Below are 20717 nucleotides of genomic sequence, written 5' to 3'. Positions count from 1 at the left end.
GACGACAGCCTGAATTACATCGAGCGCCCAGTCGCAATCCTCGACAGGAAGTCGAAGGATTTGAGGAACAAGAAGGTGGAGCTAGTGAAGGTGCAATGGCAGCACCGCAAGGGTTCGGAGTGGACTTAGGAGCCGGTGGAAGAGATGATGGAGCATTACCCCGAGTTGTTTCAGGATCGAGCAGCAGACTTCGAGGACGAAGTCTAAAATAAGTGGGGGAGATTTGTAGCACCTGGTTCCTGGTACGTAAATCTTAATTGAGTATTTTCCATTTTCAGCCTTGGACTCGGCGAGTCGTAGGTCCGACTCGCCGAGTAGAGATGGGACCCGGGACATGTTTAAGTTGGTGACTCGGCGAGTCCATATTCCGGACTCAGAGAGTCACCGCTGTTGGATGAAACCCTAAGTTTCAGGGGTTTGCACCCTATTTAAGCCTCATATCCGCCCCAAGCCAGCCCCCATTCACCCTCAGAGCCCCCAGCCCTCGTTCAAAGCTTGTTTCCTTGTGAGTTAAAGTGTTTTTGTGGTCTTCTTGAGGTTTTTGAGGAGAAAGAAGAGTGAATCAAGAAGAGGAGAAGGATGCCAAGCATCTCTGTGTCATTCCAACGTTTCCCCTGAGGTATAGCTCGTTTCCCCTCTGTTTTTAAGATTATTGTCCCTTATAGCTCCATTAAAGTCCTCTTTGAACCATTTCCAAGATTGTGTATGTTTGAGGGTTTGTAATAAACTGATTGACCTTTAGATCTAGGCATGGTTGAGCTCCAGGAGCTCAGATCTACTGCCTTTATGGAGTCATGTTGCACACAAGCCCTAGATCTACCCCTTTTGGTGCACTTTAAGCCTTAGAACCTTTATTGGTGATGATCTACACGTAAAGTTGGAAACTTTACGTGTAAACCAGGCCCTAGGAGCCCAGATCTATGATTGGCATGGACTAGATTCAAGCAGAATCGACCATATAGTAATTGCATCGTAACGACTCGGTGAGTCGTTCATCTGACTCGGCGAGTCGGTTCGCGAGTCTCCGAGTTTGTCCCCTTTTCGTAGTGTCGAGTGAGCAGTGAGTCACGGGGTGTGACTCAGTGAGTCAGAAGCTGAACTCATCTATGGAGGAACTCGGCGAGTCAATGCCCTGACTCGGCGAGTTCAAGGCAATCTCCTTAAATCAAGAATAGACTCGGCGAGTTGTTCATACAACTCGGCGAGTCGCAGCATAAGTGTTCTTCGGATGAAGATGAACTCGGAGAGCTGTTCATACAACTCGGCGAGTCTTAGCATGAGTGTTCATCGGATGAAGATGAACTCGACGAGTTGTTCATACAACTCGGTGAGTAGGATGAAGGACTTGAATATCAGTTTAGAAGGAGAACTCGTCGAGTCATCGCCTAACTCGACGAGTAGAAACGGGATTCAGGACAATTGTTTGGATAGGGACTCGGCGAGTTGGAGAGCCAACTCGGCGAGTCGGGTCAACTGAAAGTTGACTCTGATTTTGACTTAGGGCATGATCAGGGGTAAAATGGTCATTTTACCCAAAGGACAGTTAGCAGTGTTTGATTGAGTATGTTGTGGGAATTGCAGCCGGAGGATTTCCGGAGCAGCAGCAGCAGCAGTAGACAGTCAGTTCCCGATCAGATCAGCAGCTACTTCGAGGTAAGTTACCTTCCAGTAGCGGTGGGTCTATGGCCACAATGTCGGCCCACCAGTAGGAGTTGTATGTAGATGATTGTCTCTGTGATATTCATCTAGTGATTACTACTACCTGTGTTATGTTTATGTGCTAGTATGATATGATGCTATGTGCTAGTGACAGTAGGGGAGATAGTCCCCGAGATATCCGGTCGGTAGGGCCGAAGGGGTAGTCATACCCAGCCACGATAGATAGATTTTGATATTGTGATACATGTTATGTGGTAGTAGTAGAGGGGAGAAATAGTTCCCCAGTATCTGGTCGAGAGGACCGAAGGGGAGGCCAGCACCTAGATATGCTAGGTAGTATGCGGTCGAGAGGACCGAAGGGGAGGCCAGCACCCAGATATGCTAGGAAGTATCCAGTCGAAAGGACCGAAGGGGAGGCCAGCACCCAGATATGCTAGGCAATATCCAGTCGAGAGGACCGAAGGGGTAGGTCGGGCACCCAGATATGCCTGACAATATGTGTATGTTATGAGATTATATGGTATGTGGTACAGTGGGGGAACTCACTAAGCTTTGTGCTTACGGTTTTCAGTTTTGGTTTTCAGGTACCTCTTCTTCGAAGGGGAAGGAGCCGGTGCGGTAGCGGCACATTACACACACTCTTGTTTCCGCAGTTATGAGTTTATTCTGGGATTGATACTCTGATATTTTGGTTGTTCAAATGTTGTTGATTTCAAATTTGGTTTGCGATGTGAAATGGATTAATTAAACAATGTTTTATTTATTAATGTTTTAAAAACGAAATTTTTGGACGTAAAAATTGGGTCGTTACATAAATGACGCCGAAATCCTAGTTATAACCAAGAAGTTATGGCCCGTCGAAGTTTTGTGACGGAACCGGCACGACACTGCCCGACGTAAATAGTGAATTTACGATAGAGTTCTTTTTAGCCTTAGTGACCTAAACAAAAGTTGTATTATATACGTTAAACCGATAGCGTGCATACAAAGAACGCCCAAATCTGACTTCGTATGAGGAAGTTATGATTTTTCTAAGATTTAACCTAGCAGTGCACAGCTGATGTGCACGTAAGTACCAACTAATTTTAATATTTATAACCTAACAAACTTAGACTAACTATGCACTTATAGGCAGTGTACCTAGTCAGATTACAGTATAGTTTAGGTAAGTCGGGTGTCGATCACAGGGAACGGTGGTGAATTAATTTAAAATATTTGATTATAGGTTATAGGACACACGAAAAAAATAAAGAAGTAGTTTAATAAATCTCAAACAAACAATTAATTGACAACTCTCGATAAACTAACAGGAAAGCAAATCTCTTCAGGTACTTTGGTTTAGATAAATTACACCTTAAAAACATAGACAATTGCATACACAAACTCATTTATTCATGTTCACCGATTCCTAAAAGTATTAGATTCGCGTTCACTATAACTAATCCTTTAGCAAACAAGTTAATTCAAATAGTGATCAGTTGATTAAACTAACATGCTTCCTAGTGTTCAGTTCGTATCAAGCAAGACTTGTAAATATAGTTAATCAAATTGGTCGTTCAATTAACCTCTTGTTGATGGTCATCAAACAAGGCTCACACGTTAACTTACTTATTCCCAAGTTAATCCTAGTTTCACATTCGTTATTCCTAGACTTATAATCTCGATGGTCATCAAAATTATAAGAGACAAGCAATCAAGCAGATGTTCATACAACTCAATTTACTTAATAATTAACAGCAAACAATTATCATTAATACGTAAGGATCTTCTAACAAGCTTGGCAAGATAAATTAAACATAAACAAACAATTCAATATAGCAATTTAGTCTAATAATCAAGGTTTCATTCAATCATAAACACAAAGTAAAAGGTTTTTACACCCAAATTAGAAACTAAATACATAATAGTAACACAGTGGAATGCTAAACATGGTCACGTTAACAACCCATATGATTACCGACATGTATCCGCTCTCCAATCCTTCCGATCTCCGCTCCCGTTAGCTTAACGGCCTTCCGACCGCCTTCTAGACCCTCAAAACGGCTTAACAGAAGTTAATTATCGACTAAATTAGGTTAGAAGTCGAATCCCCCCTTATGGTTAGCTGATAATCGTCTTTTATAACCCTTGTAACCGACTTATGTACGTTGGGCGTAAGTCGGATTACGTTGGGCGTAGTGAAGATTAATACGCGATGGAGTTATCTAGATGCCAGCCGTTACGCGGGGCGTACACGTAGATTACGCTGGGCGTAACTCAAATTTGCCATTACGCTTAGCGTACATGCAACTTACGCGGGGCGTAAACGGCTCCTCCAACATTTTTCCTTTCTTTTAGCTTCTAAGCCTGATTTCCGCTTCAGTCTTTTCTTTTGTTCTCCATCAACAACGAATAGATGCAAATCATAATTCAAAGCATTATAAGTACTTTTTAGTTCTGAGAATAATAAAGGCCAAAATATTAAGATATAATGGATAAAATATATATATATAAATACACATATCAAAATACCCCTCACTTAGCCTTTGCTTTCCCCCAAGCAAATTTACTTTTATTTTACCAATATCGTACTAAACAATCCATTTAAAACTCAGCCATTATGTCAAGACCGCAACGCATGAATTTGTGTCTAAAATTTTCCTAAAGTACCCCCATACTTTAAATACTCACAATCTTCATAAACACTCGCTCACTTCTTTCGAACAATGCTCATTTTATGCATCCCTCCGAATCCATCCGCAAAAAACCTCCGAACCTCAAGGTATTTTTGGTTGAGCAACCCAAGCATACATAATCTAAAATTACAATTTATGATACCACTATGGAGCTTCTTTGAATTCTTCACTTTCTTGAGAATTTGATCTTTGATTTCTTTGAATTCACCACCTTGTTGTTTGATTTCTGATATCTTCAATTTTTTGAATTTCTTGGAATTTTGATCTTTTGATCTTCACTTTAATTGCTCCAAAATTCTTTAAACTTTTCTTGCAATTCTCTTTTTTTTTTACATGTACCTCACTTTTTTCACTCAAACCCTACATGCTTAAGCAGGGGCGCTCAACTTCAACCTTTATTGTTTAACGATAATAATTTTCCTGGATACATTTCTGGTACACGATGCTAAACATATTGCATCCCTCAGACCAAGCGAGGTTATGTTTTTGTTCCATGATTTCAGTAAAATAAGGGAGGCCACAAATGCACTATAACGTGTATTGGCTCAACTAAACATTTGAGTTCTCATCGAATCATCTCATACAACATTAGCAAAATTTCAAAGTATTACTAGAATTTTTTAAATTAAACTATTATTTCAAGTTTATAAATTTTTAAATTGTCCTAAATATAGCAATTTCCAAACTATTATTTTTTATAACTATTATATTTTTTTTATTATTTACTTTTACTGACCCCCTACCCCACACTTATTTCATACAATGTCCTCATTGTATGCATAAAACTAATTAAACACATAAAAAGGGAGCAAAAGGAACAGACTCCCCTGGGGTAGTTGTGGCGAGATCGAATGGGGCTGCTACAAGTTGCTTCAAATATTGCTGAAAGACTGAAAACTGGAACTGCTGCTTCTGAATTTGCCGAAAAATAAAATCAAGACTGCCAACTTCAAAAATGTGGTGCACAAGATTGCAAACAAATGCAATGTATCGTAACCATGACACAGGAAAGTGTCGACCATGTCGTCTCATCAAGAATGACATCCTCTTCTCGCGATGAAAATCCCCCACAACATAGGAAAGTGTCAACCATGTCGTGGCAGCCGGGACGATACTTCTTCCTCACGTCGAAATAAAACTCTATGGTGTGGGAACAGCTCATCCATACCATAGGAATCAAAATACGGTAGAAACGCCACTCTTCTAAATAATCGCTCACGAAATCAATATGCACCCCATACTTATGACAAATTGTGGGTCTTGACTATAATCTTCGAACTCTCACACGGCTCTCTCAAGCAACAGTCGGACCTAGCTGCTGAACTTACTGCCAGCTTTCTAAGGGCGAGAATTATGCAGAGATCTAAACAACCAAAGAGCATCAACACGGAAAACAAAAGTAAAACACCTTAAATTAAACTTAATTACATACCAAATAAAAATAATAATACTAAGCAACACAAAATAAAATAAACTAAAAATAACAAAAATAAAAATAAAAAGGATAACTAAATCACTCATCATCTCCGTCATCATGCCACTGTGTCCCAGAAGTACCGGCTCCATCATGTCGTGACTGGAATGGTGGAGGGAAAGGAACCGAGTACTGAAACCCCTGGTGGGCAAAAAATGCGGTCAACGCATCCCCATACCACTGATGTTGTCTGTCCACATGTGCAACATACTCACCAAGGTTCTGAACCCCCATGTCAATACGGTCAATGCGTTGAGCTAGGTAACGCATATCAATCTCCGGCTCAGGTCCCTGCTGCGCTCCCCGAGAAGCAGGTCTACGCCGTTGTACCCGTCTCGGTTGTGGCTCGACGGCACCCTCCTCGTCCACCACATCATCTGCTCGTACCCGCAAGACACCATCTCCTCCCCGCTCAAGTACACGCATCGACTCCAACAACTGAAGGCTTATCGGCCTCAAATCATGAAACACCATCGATCTCGTGATCTCACGCGTCAACAACTGATATGATCGAGCTAATCGCGTGATAAAATGCCCCCCACAAATTGGGCTATCCTCCCGAAGTCCCCTGGCCTCCTACCCAAATATGCGGCTAAAGCAACTGGAAGGTTCAGGTGTCTGCCTGGAGTAACAAGCGCCCACAAGAAATACAAGTATGTCGAAGGCACTCTCTTACTGTTCTTATGGTGCGTGAGAGATATGGAAATCCAACGGTGCAGCAGTCTGTATGTAGTAGACCGAATCATCCTCCCCGTGCAGTAGATGGCGTATAAATTCCCCCTGTAATCTCGGCCCAAAAAGTGTTCTCATTATAGTCATCTGGCTGATCCGTGAGACAATCAGCAAGGAATGCCTGGAAATGGACACTCCTCGTCTCATCTGCTGTATATATCCCCACTCGAGTCGCCATCTCTATGACACTACACTCCCGGCTCACACCACCCAGTCTGAAGGAAAAGGTTGTACTATCATCGGGTGTCTTCCTAGGGTCATAGGAAACTGTAGCATAAAACTCCAGCAAAAATTCCCGATAAACAGGCTCCTGGATCCTGAACAATCGTGCCCATCCCTGACATACAAACAAATGCACTCCACTCGCGTCCGAGTGCGTGTATTGCAAAAAATCCTGGATCAGCGCAGCAAGTCCAGTCTGGTTCGCCAATTCCCAGTCGAATGATGGTGCTATATCGATCTCCTTGGTGAGCAACAGACTCAAATTGGTGACATATCATGCCCGGGTTGCATCATTCAGAGTTTGCGGAAATTGTAAGAAACGGTGATCAATCACGTCCTCGGGTGGGTTGGTCCTTTGAGTCCTTCGGGCCATAATCTTTATGTCGTTTTTACAAGAAAAGAGGAAGAATCGAAGATTTTTGGAAGGACTCGTCGTTACAGCGTATGCGGCGAAGAACGTCGTCACAGTGGAGGAAAAGAGTTTAAAAAAATAACAAAAAGTCAAAGGGTTAAATGATAAAACCTGTTCGTCGATTTACGCTAAGCGTAAATCAAAGTTACGCTGTGCGTAACCCCAACTCCGAGAAATAACCATCCGCGATCAGTGGTTGATGTACGCTTGGCGTACATTAAAATTACGTTGGGCGTAATTGAAACTGATATATTTTCTTTTCTTTATTTGAAATTCCTTTCTTTTAACTAATTAATTTGGGGACTTATAATTATAATTATTTATTTTTCTTTTTAATTGCTTCGACAACAACCATGACTTTCCGATGAGTGACATTAAAAAAATGAGACGTCATAATCACTTGTCTTTGTCGAGATCAAACAACAATGGTTGATTAAAACCCTTGCACGCAAGAATTGGTTTGCGAAAACAACCACTTTCGGGACCTGTTAGAATATTTCCTTTGTTTTCTTCGCACCTTTAACTAAAAGCGGAACAAGAAGTGACCTAACTAGTCAAAAACAGCAAGAGCTCGGTCTTCCACTTAACCACCACAATACGCCTTGCTATACTACACCTCATGGATTGAGTTGGACAAATCAACAAAGTAGTAGGCTAAGCAGGTCAAGAATTCCCTAATCGCTTGCATTCTCGAAACCCATGCAAAAAGTAAAGTCAAACAATATGTATGATCCCAAATTCCTGCAAATAACAACAAGAACCTTCCCGAGAAGTGAAATGATATCAACGAAAACCAAACTAAAAATAAAATCTAACTAAAAACAAATAACAAATAATCAAATAAACTAAATTAATTACAAGCCGTTCCCCGGCAACGGCGCCAAAAACTTGATGTGTACGAAAGTACCCACTAATTTTAATATTTATAACCTAACAAACTTAGACTAACTATGCACTTATAGGCAGTGTACCTAGTCAGATTACAGTATAGCTTAGGTAAGTCGGGTGTCGACAACAGGAAACGGTGGTGAATTAATTTAAAATATTTGATTATAGGTTATAGGACACACGAAAAAAATAAAGAAGTAGTTTAATAAATCTCAAACGAACAGTTAATTGACAACTCTCAATAAACTAACAGGAAAGCAAATCTCTTCAGGTACTTTGGTTTAGATAAATTACACCTTAAAAACATAGACAATTGCATACACAAACTCATTTATTCATGTTCACCGATTCCTAAAAGGATTAGATTCGCGTTCACTATAACTAATCCTTTAGCAAACAAGTTAATTCAAACAGTGATCAGTTGATTAAACTAACATGCTTCCTAGTGTTCAGTTCGTATCAAGCAAGACTTGTAAATATAGTTAATCAAATTGGTCATTCAATTAACCTCTTGTTGATGGTCATCAAACAAGGCTCACACGTTAACTTACTTATTCCCAAGTTAATCCTAGTTTCACATTCGTTATTCCTAGACTTATAATCTCGATGGTCATCAAAATTATAAGAGACAAGCAATCAAGCAGATTTTCATACAACTCAATTTACTTAATACAACTCAATTTACTTAATAATTAACAGCAAACAATTATCATTAGTACGTAAGGATCTTCTAACAAGCTTGGCAAGATAAATTAAACATAAACAAACAATTCAATATAGCAATTTAGTCTAATAATCAAGGTTTCATTCAATCATAAACACAAAGTAAAAGGTTTTTACACCCAAATTAGAAACTAAATACATAATAGTAACACAGTGGAATGCTAAACATGGTCACGTTAACAACCCATATGATTACCGACATGTATCCGCTCTCCAATCCTTCCGATCTCCGCTCCCGTTAGCTTAACGGCCTTCCGGCCACCTTCTAGACCCTCAAAACGGCTTAACAGAAGTTAATTATCGACTAAATTAGGTTAGAAGTCGGATCCCCCCTTATGGTTAGCTGATAATCGTCTTTTATAACCCTTGTAACCGACTTACGTATGTTGGGCGTAAGTCGGATTACGCTGGGCGTAGTGAAGATTAATACGCGATGGAGTTATCTGGATGCCAACCGTTACGCGGGGCGTACACGTAGATTACGTTGGGCGTAACTCGAATTTGCCATTACGCTTAGCGTACATGCAGCTTACGCGGGGTGTAAACGGCTCCTCCAGCATTTTTCCTTTCTTTTAGCTTCTAAGCCCGATTTCCGCTTCAGTCTTTTCTTTTGTGCTCCATCAACAAAGAATAGCTGCAAATCATAATTCAAAGCATCATAAGTACTTTTTAGTTCTAAAAGAGAATAATAATGGCCAAAATATTAAGATATAATGTATAAAAATATATATATAAAAACACATATCAACAGCCTGGAATTCGAATTTTAGATCGAGCGGTTTTTGGCCAACGCAACCTAAATAAGAGTTGAAGATCTCGTTATTAGTAGTGCAACGATAAAAAGACAGACGAAAACGGAGCTCGTATGTAGAAGTTATGAATTTTACGCGGTCATTTAACAGTATAATCTCCTCCTATTGTTAAATTTAAGATCGGTCAAGAATTAGCCAACAGAGTCAAAACGAAAGTTGTAGATCTTGTTTATACCTACGCGTGGCTATAAAGAACGTCGAAAACGGAGCTCGTTCGAAAGTTACGGGGTTTAGAAGTCGGTAGGGTGCTGCTGCAAAAGGGGTGATGTGGCACAATCTTGGCCATTGCTTTCTCCCCAAGGCTTGGCACTAGATGGTTACATATGACACCAATTTCAGCCATATTTCACCCTATAAATACAACCCTTTCCACCCTCATTTATTCAAACCTCCACCCTTCTCTCTCTACTCTCTCTCTCTCTCTAAACCTCCTAAAACTCCCTAGCACTAGAAGAAAGTCACGGAGCGCTCGACAGCTCCGAGAAGAAGAGCTTTCAGCTCGGAAGATACGTCTACCCTATTTTAAATATAGCTTTTATTTAAATATAGTATTGTTATTAGGAACTTATAATAAATATTTGAGCTATTATTATGAGTTATATAAGTGTCGTTATAATATCTTTTTAACCACTCGCGATACGGGGAATTGGGTTTAAAGGTCCGCATAGTGTTGTTGGATTTCAGAAGTGCTATATGCCAAAATGGTCCTACCCTCTGGTGTTTTATGTCTGGCCCCTGTCTGTATATAGTGGGTGAAGAGTATTGTTTAACGCTAATATAATAGTAATAATAGCTAGACTATTAATTAGTCTCGGTGAATATTAGACTAAACTATAGTTGTAATGATACTAGTTTTCGTCGAAAGAAAATAAATTAATAGAAGCGAAGCGCTGTCTGAGTTCGGAATCACCACCTTAACAAGTGAGTGCATAATTACTTTTATCTTACACATAAATATGAAGTATTTTATATAAACTACGTGTTATGTGTGCATATTATCTATATACTTGCTATCTATGCCGGATGAACGATTTTATACAAGTTTTAAATGATTTAAATTGTATATGTATTTTATATCTACGAATATATTGGGTAAAACATGGGTAGATTAATGATGAGAAATAAAAGATGATATGAGTGAACATTGACAACTATAGACTTAGTGTCTAATAAATAACATCGGCAGCTATAGATTTAGTGCCTATTGGATAAACGTTGGTAGCTATGGACTTATTACCTGTTAGATAAACGTTGGTAACTATGGACTTAGTACCTATTAGGTAAACAGTGGTATCTATGGATTTAGTACCCAATGAATGAACTTTAGCAGCTATGGAATTAGTGCTTTACGAACGAGCATTGGCAGCTATGGACTTAGTGCCTGTCGTATAAAACCTGGAAGAAATGGACTTCGGTTTGAAGGAATATAGGGTAAATAATTCTTAGGTTAGATTCTTAAGAATAAAGAAGATATTGGGGATGCGTAATTGGGATAATTGTTTGATGATGAAACATAATAATTATATTATTGTGAGTTGAAAACCCTATGTACTCACCAGGATTCCCAACCTGACCCACTAAGTTCATTTGTATCACAGGTGTCGATATTAAGTTACATTACACTGAGAGATTAAGAAGATATAAATCACTAGTGATAATAAATGTAAGTTTTGTTTATGTTTATGTTTCTATATTGACGATGACATCCCAATGTTTTAAAATGAATATAATACATTTCTTCGGAAATGCTTTGATAACGTATTTATCATGTTTTTCTGGGAACAAATTCCGCAACATTTTTATTAAAGAGATATTATGATTTTTATAAAGTATAAACAAAATTGGTCTTTTCTGACCGTGAAAATGGGGATGTCACATAGAACTATCCCAATTAATTCCTACGGCTTTTGTAAGTATTCCTTACATAATTAAAGTGTTGTCTAACACTTTAATTATTATTTAAACATTGCTTAATTTATTATTTAAATTAATATCTTATTAATTTAAATATGTTATCGTTTATAAATATTATTAGGATACGACTACTTTTACGTATTCTAATCCGAGGATCATCGTTAGCACTTCGCGACTTAACCGAGCACACACATTCGAGGTTAGTTCATACTCCTACATTTTCACGATTTCTAAATTGTTTTAATAGGGGAGGGGGGAATACAAGTAAAACACAACCAATCTTGTGTTTAAAAATATAAATTGCTTATTATATTTTATTACCGTTAAGATGTATTTGAATGTGAAATTACTAAATACGCCAAACATCATTATTGTTAAACTACAAAATATCTTAAGTCGCAACAGTTGTTACATCAAAGGAACAAATGAACTATTTTACCAACTTATAAACTATAATGGGTATAGTTTATGGAACAAATGAAACTATTTTTCTAAGATCGGGTTACAACACTGAAACAAACTTATAAACTATAATAAGTATAGTTTGTGGAACAAAGGAAACTATTTTACTAAGATCGGGTTACAACACGGAAACAAACTTATAAATTATAATAAATATATTTTATGGAACAAGCGAACTATTTTTACAAAGTTACATGTTATTTACTGAAAGGCTTTTCGCTTTATTACTCGTAAACTTGTTTAAGCAGTTTGTGAGACGCCTTCACATACTTATCTAAGTACCAACCAGGTCCTAACTTATAACCAGAGTCTCTTGTAGGGAGAGCGAGATATTTGTGTATAGATCTATACGGGACTGACAGCCTTACACCTTAATTGTTAGCTACAGTTAGGCTGACAGGCCTGGGTGACAAATGTCGTTAACAATCTGACGCCTGAAGAACGTCGCGATCAGGCCATCATAGGTTACAGTATGGTTATAAGAACTCACATGGAGAAAACAACGACTCATTTACGTAGTAATATACTTTTTAAACAGTCTAAAAGGTTATTAACATCGCTTCTAATTTACAGAGCAAACATATTTTCAGCTAGTTTTATTTATGAATAAAACTAGGTATCATTAAATTAAGTATGGCATTTATACTTGCACCTTTTGATCTTGGAACGTTTAAGACTACAACTCTCTTTCTATGGAAAATATAGGATTTTCCAGGATCAACATCATTATTTTACAAGTAAACAGTTTGTAATTCAACTTTCCGAAAACAAATACGATTACTTATCGGAAACAATGTTTTACAGTAGAGCGGGTGCAACTAGGAACATATTTACAAAAGATTCAACTCTTATTTACGAGTCATACCAATTACATGAATCTAAGCATCGAATCACAGATTATAAACATAAGAAACTAATACTTTCAGGTCGAAAAGTATTATGACTATAACTTATTTACAAAGAAAATATTGGATTTTTTGGAGAAAAACATTAACATTTTCAAAGAACAAAGAATATACTTTTTATAACAAACATACTTACGAACTCACCAACTTTAATGTGACACTTTTTCAAACCACTTATATTCTCGGGAAAGTTAGTAGACAAGTACCCTCACAGGCGTTACGAAGACGGAGCATAGTAGTATCATGTCTTATCTTTTGCTATAGTTTTAACGTTAAGTAATGTAATGTTTTGAATACAATGTAAATACTAAGTTATCAATGCAATGGTTTTTGTTACTTAGGTTACTATTATACATGTGTTGTGATACTGTACATGACGTCATCCACCCCCTAATGTTTCCATCGTTCCGGTTTGGGGTGTGACAATTTATGAGGTTCTAGATGCATAAAGCTGGGTCCTTTAGGGTTTGGAATCCCCCATGCATGAGATGGTGCCCATTGGGTGAAAGTATAATGCTTTATTTTGATGTTGGGTTCTTTTGGGGCATGTAAAGTCATCAAGTTAATAACTCTATGGTTCTAGACGTTATTTGAGAGGTAGATCTGTCGTTTGGACTCTTGGTCTTGAGCATTAAGTGCTTAATGGAGTTTGGGCTTAATGGATGATTACGCTGAGCGTACAAGTCTATACGTGCAGCGTACAAGCCAAATTGCATGTACGCTTAGCATATAGTTGAGTACGCCTAACATACTCAGTCAGGAGGGTTTTGACTTTTAGGCTTCGCGTTGGGCTTCCTTTTTGGGCTTGGTTGTTTGAGTTCTTAATGGGCCATCTGGGTACAAGTGTTTTCGACTAGGAAAATTGGTTGGGCTTTAGGGCAAGGCCCATGTAAGGAGTTTGGGCCCAATTTGGAAAATCGGGCCATATTTAGGCCTTGGTTGTTTTTGGCTTTTAGGCCTTTCAAGTTGTGAGTTTGGGCCTCAGTCCTGGACCAAGCTAGGATAGGGCTAAAATGGTCTTTTTACCCCAAGTATGGGTTTATGGTTATGGTTTGGAACCCAATGGTTAATTGGGTGTTGTTTTGATATTAACAATTCGGGGAATCTGTCAGCCTGCAGCGAGAGATTTATTCGTGAGATTCAGCAATGCAAGGTGAGTCTCCTCACTATGTTTAGCGGGTCAAAGGCACCAATTCCAACCCATAGTTTCTTATGCTTAGTATGCTTGCTGTCTTCATGACTCTTGCATGTGTTATATGTTTATGTTTCCCGAACGGGACTCAATGTCGGGTGGGGCCCAATGCCAGGCAGGGCCTGATGAGTATATTGTATGCTGGTTATCTGTATGTGTTTTATGATTATAATTGGTGTGTGCAACATGTTGTGATTGGGTTGAAATACACCCAAGGCGGGGCCCAGTATGGCATGCTGGGTTGAAATATACCCCAAGTCGGGGGCCCACTACGATGTGTTCGGGTTGAAACATACCCCAGGGAGGGGCCTACTGTGATATATTTGGTTTGAAATATACCCCAGGGCGGGGCCCATACTTGTTGTTTTGGGTTGGAATCAACTCCAAGGCTAGGCCCACTTGTATGATTGGTATGTGGTAGTTTTGGGGGAAACTCACTAAGCTCTGTGCTTACGGTTTTCAGTTTATGTTTCAGGTACTCCGATTTTCAAATGGAAGAGCTCAGGATGATTGTAGAGCACACACCACCTGTTTTCGCATTCTATGAATTACTCTGAATTGATGATGTTTTGCTAATTCTTGGCTACCTTGGTTTTATGGGAAAGATATGTCTTAACGATTTATTAATCTAATAACAAATTTTTTTATGTCATGATTTTTGGGACATTACAAAAAACACTTTTAAAATAGTGGCTCTCTCTTCCTCTTGACACATCGAATCTCAGTGCTAATGCTACCAAAATCATTGAAATAGACAACCAAATTACTTTAAACCAAAAGAGTATCAATAACTAGCTGACAAAAAAATTCATAAATTAAGGGCATACCTGGAATAACAATGTCACCTAAACCAAGCATGGAAAAGGGACTTGCAACAATTCTTGATGGAAATAGAAACTGTAAAAAAACATTATGTTAGATTATTATAAACACAAGTTTCATTATATATATATATATATATATATATATATATATATAATATGTTTTACCTTGATAGGTGTATTTTGCACAACGCGTGGGTATTCGTCTAATGTATTTTGTGAGACATTTCTATGCTAGCTAATAGTACGAGCTACAATACACAACATACAAGTAAGCTAATGCGTGAAGTATAATTACAAATCCTTAACTTTGTGTAATCCGTCAGTTTCAACCTCTTTATTTTGTAAATTGATATTTTTCATCCCTGTGCTTTTTAAAATATCATTTTCACCCACTTCACCTTCAACTTTGTATAATATAACTTTCATCCCTTCGCTTTATAAGGTGTTGTTTAAAAAAAAAAACACCTCGGACCACTTTTTGTTGCGCAGCGCAACACTTGCCCTCTCACAACAGTTTGTTTTTTGGAAGGCTTCAAACTACAAAACATATGTGCATGTTCTGTGTGGCGCAACTGTAACATCCCAATATTCAAGACCAAAAATGTAGTTTTTAGTTTAACAATTCATAAAACCAACAGTATAAAAACATCCATAATAACATCCCATGTCAAAACCAAAGTGTCAATAATCAAAGCATGTTATCATAAAACAATATCAGAGTGTAATCCCAAAGATCTCATGTGCGGAAAACATAGTGTGATGTGCTGCGATTGCCGGCTACTTTCCTTTGAAAACGAAGTACCTGAAACCAAAACTGAAAATCGTAAACACGAAGCTTAGTGAGTTCCCCCATCATACCACATAACCAACATACTGTCGGGAAATTCTAGGGTGCCCGACCTACCTTGTCTGGCAATTCAAGGGTGCCGACCTACCTTGTCTGGCAATTCTGGGGTGCCGACCTTCACTGTCTACCAATTCTGGGGTGCCGACCTACCATGTCTGGCAATTCTAGGGCGCCGACCTACCCTCCGAGTTATCTCAACCGGCTACGGGGACTATTTCACCCTTACTACTACCACATAATAACATAGCATAAACATACTATTAGGCATATATGAGGTGCCCAACCTACCTTTCGGTCCTTACGACCATAACACGAGGACTATTCCCCTTACCACCTACTATCACATAACATCATACCATCCTAGCACATAATCATAACAGATAGCAACATACCAGATAATTATCACGAAAACAATTATCTCTAATATAACCCTTATTAGTGGGCCGGTCTTGGTGCCTTAGACCCACTTCTACCGGAATGTAACTCACCTCACACTGCTGAAGTCTCGTAGACAAAACTCTAGTTGCTAGATGACAGGTTCTTGAACTGTCAATCATCAAAATAACACCCATCAGCAATTGGGTTCCAACATATACCCATAAGTCCATGCTTGGGGTAAAAGACTGCTTTACCCCTATCTTAGCTTGATTCAATCCCAAGGCCCAATCCAAAGGCCTAAAAGTCAACTACGAGTCAAAGCCCAACATATGGCCCAATTTTCCCAATTGGGCCCAAACCTTTACATGGTCTTATTATGGCCCAACTACTTAGTCCAATCCAAACATTTGGCATTTCTAATGGCCTAATATCTCATAATCATAAAGGCTCAATTATGGCCCACTATGGCCTAATTTTCCAAATTAGGCCCAAGCCCTCTCATGGGCCTTACCTTAAAGCTCATCCAATTATTCTAGTCCATATGATTGTTCTTAGATGGCCCATTACTGGACCAATCACCAAAGCCCAATAAAAAGGCCCAACTTAAGGCCCAAGTGAAATTAGGGTTTTAACATAAAATGATTATTAGGGTTAAGTGTTTCTTACTTAACTCATTAAGGAATTAATCCATTAACTCCATCAATCTATTGGGTCAATCATGTAGTGTGGTTGGGCTTAATACATAATCCCAATCTAGTCATCCAAAATTTGGGTCCCAACAATCCAAAACCCATATATCCAAAATTAGGGTTTTCAACCCAATAGGCCAAAAACAAAGTCTTTAGATTAATTAGGGTTTCATTATGCCCACTAGGGTTTCATTAGTCGGGCACCACCCACTACCACATCGGATAGTGGTGGTCAACGGTGGCTTACGGAGGCAGCCACCACCCCACGGTGGTGGTTATGGTTCTAGTCCATTTTTCCAAGCATCCTAAACCAAATCCAAACACAAACAAGCACACACCGCCACCCAACACGACGGCTGGTAGCGGTGGGAGGCGGCAACCACCACCTCACGGTGGTGGTTATGAGTTTCTTTTCGTTATTCTAATCTCTAATTACATTTTACAATGCTTTAACCCAAAAATAACACATCCAAATAAAATACACACACAACCACCTTGGTTTTACGGCCATCAAACACCATCTAGAATCACACACACGTGATTCTAATTTGTTCAAAGGGTCCAGCCACCCACCTGGTGGCTCACGGCGGCGGCAGCGGCAACAATTGTTTCACGATGGCATCCATCACCTCACGGTGGTGGCGGTGGTTTCTTTTGGTTCCCAATCAAGCAAACTTCAACCCACGCGATCAGAAAACACACGAACCCAAGCCCAGTCGCAAGTCACGCACCCACCTTGGTCATTTTGGGGTGGCAGCATAAGGCAGTCGGATAAAAGAATGACAATTGACAGCCTTCTGAACGGCGATGACGACAAAATTGGGACAAGAAAGCGACAACAGTAGTGATTCACTGCCAACAACACGTCACACACGCAAGAGACACGATGCAAATCAGTATCCCTCAGCCACCGACTATGGTGGCGCTACGATGGCCACATAATGGGTAGCGAAGCAAAGAGGAAGATAATGTCGGAGGAGCGGTGGCAGCAGACTCCGTTCACAGCTTCAAGGTTCAGTCTCGGCGGCCCAAGACGTCCGGCAGCAACACTAAGGCGACATTCGGTGGTTGACGACCTCAACAGAGGTGGTGGTGCGACGCCGACCATAAAGGAAGGGAAAGGTGGCTGCTCATATAGTTAGGGTTAGGGTTTGTATGGGTTATATACCCAAACCCTATAAACTTATTGCCATAATGGCAAAAATGGTCCCTCCCCAGAAACATCCTTTCAAATCAAGTCTATAACTTACCTTTTTAACCCCGCCTTCTGAAATCCTTACAACTCAAGTCCGAATTTTATCAATCAGCCCCTCCCTCTACAAATTATTTCCAGTTGAAGTCCTTATGTTACCAAATGGACCCTCCTCTATAAAACATTTTCAACTTAGGTCCAAATGATACCAAACATCCCCTGTCTTCTAAAAATCTTTACAAAATAAGTCTCGAACTTATACTTTAACCCCCGAATAATCCAAATTATAACATTTGGCTCCCCAAAACCAACACCCCACTAAATATTATGGATTTTAGGGCTACTATTCATATTATTTTTTATCAATTTATTTATTTACTAAACGGGGTGTTACAGCAACACTTGATTTGACTCTTCAAACATCTTCATTTTTTCATATTTTCCAAGTGTGTTTTTTAGAAATTTTGTATAGCTTTTTTTTTTAACTTTGATTTTTTTTCTAAAAAAAAACTTTGATTTTTCTTTTAAACTTTGATTTACGGATTTTATATAATTTCTTTTTATACGTTTCACAATTTTTTATAACTTGATAAAAAAAACTTTAATTTTTTAATTTTTTTACCATTTCTGTTAATAATATTTTTAGTTTCGGTTGTATTTTCTTTAACATGTGTAATTCTTTTACGAACTTTGTAGACATTTTTTGCAATATTTTCTTAATTTTTTTATTATTTTCTTTTTTATGTTTTTTAAAATTAGTTTTTTTTTTCTTTTTAGTATTCTTTTAATATTTTTAATACTAGATTTATTAAAGTTTCGGTGGTGAGACCATTTTCAGTTTATAAAATTAATTTAATTAAATTTCAGTTTACTGCAGCAGTCTGTAGATATTAAAAACCATATTTTTCTTATTACAGGTTGCAACTGTTTGGTCCACCTCTTCTGCTGCAGATTATCGTAGAGATGGTCCGCAACTTTAAGAATTTTAGTTTCGAGAAAACAACAACACCTAAAATTTCGTGTTTGTTGTCAGACGCCTATTGGTTGATTTTGAAACTTAAACCGTGTAAGAAATCTCTCTTTTTAGTGACCCTTTTAAGTAAAATTGATGTATGGATACGTGTTTGATGCTATTTTTGCATATTTTTGATCTCTTTATCCATCTTATAAATATTAGTGATGTTTGGTTGAATAGCAATTTTCCTAATTTTTGGAGAAAAGTAACTATCATATTATTATTATTATTATTATTATTATTATTATTATTATTATTATTTTGTTTTATAATAAAATAAACAAAATTTATTTGACTGAAGTAAAAGATTTATCTAACATTTTTTATTAATAAGTTTATTAAATATATAAAAATTAGTTAAAAAATTATAATTTGCAATAGCCCGATTATAGTGGTTATGAGTTTTTTTTACTCTTGTTGGTAAGGCTCGTGAATGGTTTCTTTTGGGAAACTCAGTTATAAATTATGGTCTAGGTCCTCCGACATTGATTATAAGACTGGTGGGAGTGAAGTGCATGCGGTAAGAATGAGGTGAAGCTTATGTGTCATGTTTTACCGCAATGAACATCATCCCCAGTGTGCGGTTTGGATCATACGACACTTTCTTGCCGTGCTCCCATCTCTCTCTCACTCTTCCTCCCTCCCTCCGTCTCTCTATCTCTCTATTATTTCTCTTTCCTCTTTTTATGGTATATCATTTCTAGTGTGTGTCCTATTGGAGTGTGGCAAAATAAGGTGGAGTGTGTTAACTTATATTAAACAGTTAAAAGGCCATATAAACCAATTTAAAAATGAGAAATCTTCTTTAAAAGTCCGAATATGAAACTAAAGATGAAAGCTTAGCATAATAAAAAAAATGCATTAGGTCTTCGAAATCTTTAGGTATGCCACGATGCAAAAATAGTGGGATTGGTTGAAATACAAGCAGAATAATAAGGCTCGAGGGAATGGTGTCACCGAAACCGCACTCCCTTCGTTGCCACGTAAACGACACGTCATTTTTACCACAAAAGTGTGATTCTTTGCCACACCCAAGAAATGATGTCACACTTTATTTTAAAAAAAAATAAATAAAAACTTTAATTTCTCCCCATCCAATCACAAAACAGTCAAATTATCTACACCCAATCACAAGCCGCGATCATTTTTTGCCGCACTGCGGTTTGAACCGCACTAAACCGCACCTAGGGAGCGGTGTTCGCTGCTTATGTGGCGAAACCGCACTCCCTGGAACCGCGCCGAACCTTCCAGCCTAAAAGGTAAGGTAAGCCATGTTTAATACGAGGAATCTGAAATCTTTAAAACTGCATTTAATTAAAACAAATGCATTGGATTAAATCATTAAATGTTGTGACCTTTGATTTCCTGCTGCCTTTAACGAAGAGTTGCTCCCATCTCTAAAGTGCATCCGCTAGGCCATCTATAAGTTCGATGAATTTAAGTGGTACTAGTTGTATATGTGAAAATCAGAAAATGGCTCCACAACAACACCCGACAACAATGGAGAAACTCTCTGGCGATGTTTTATCAGATATATTCATCAGATTATTGGCCAAACAGCTTGCTCAAATGAGGTCTGTTTGTAAATCTTGGAATGCTCTCTTATCTCAATCCTCTTTCATAAACTCCCACCTCCATCGCTCTATCCATAACAACGACGATAAAGCTCTCATGTTATTCCGCAAGGTATTTGACTTTGACT

This window comes from Lactuca sativa, chromosome 8 (genome assembly GCF_002870075.4).
Source record: "Lactuca sativa cultivar Salinas chromosome 8, Lsat_Salinas_v11, whole genome shotgun sequence".
NCBI lineage: Eukaryota > Viridiplantae > Streptophyta > Magnoliopsida > Asterales > Asteraceae > Lactuca > Lactuca sativa.
The sequence above is the reverse complement of the archived record's forward strand: the minus strand, read 5'-3'. Positions refer to the sequence as shown.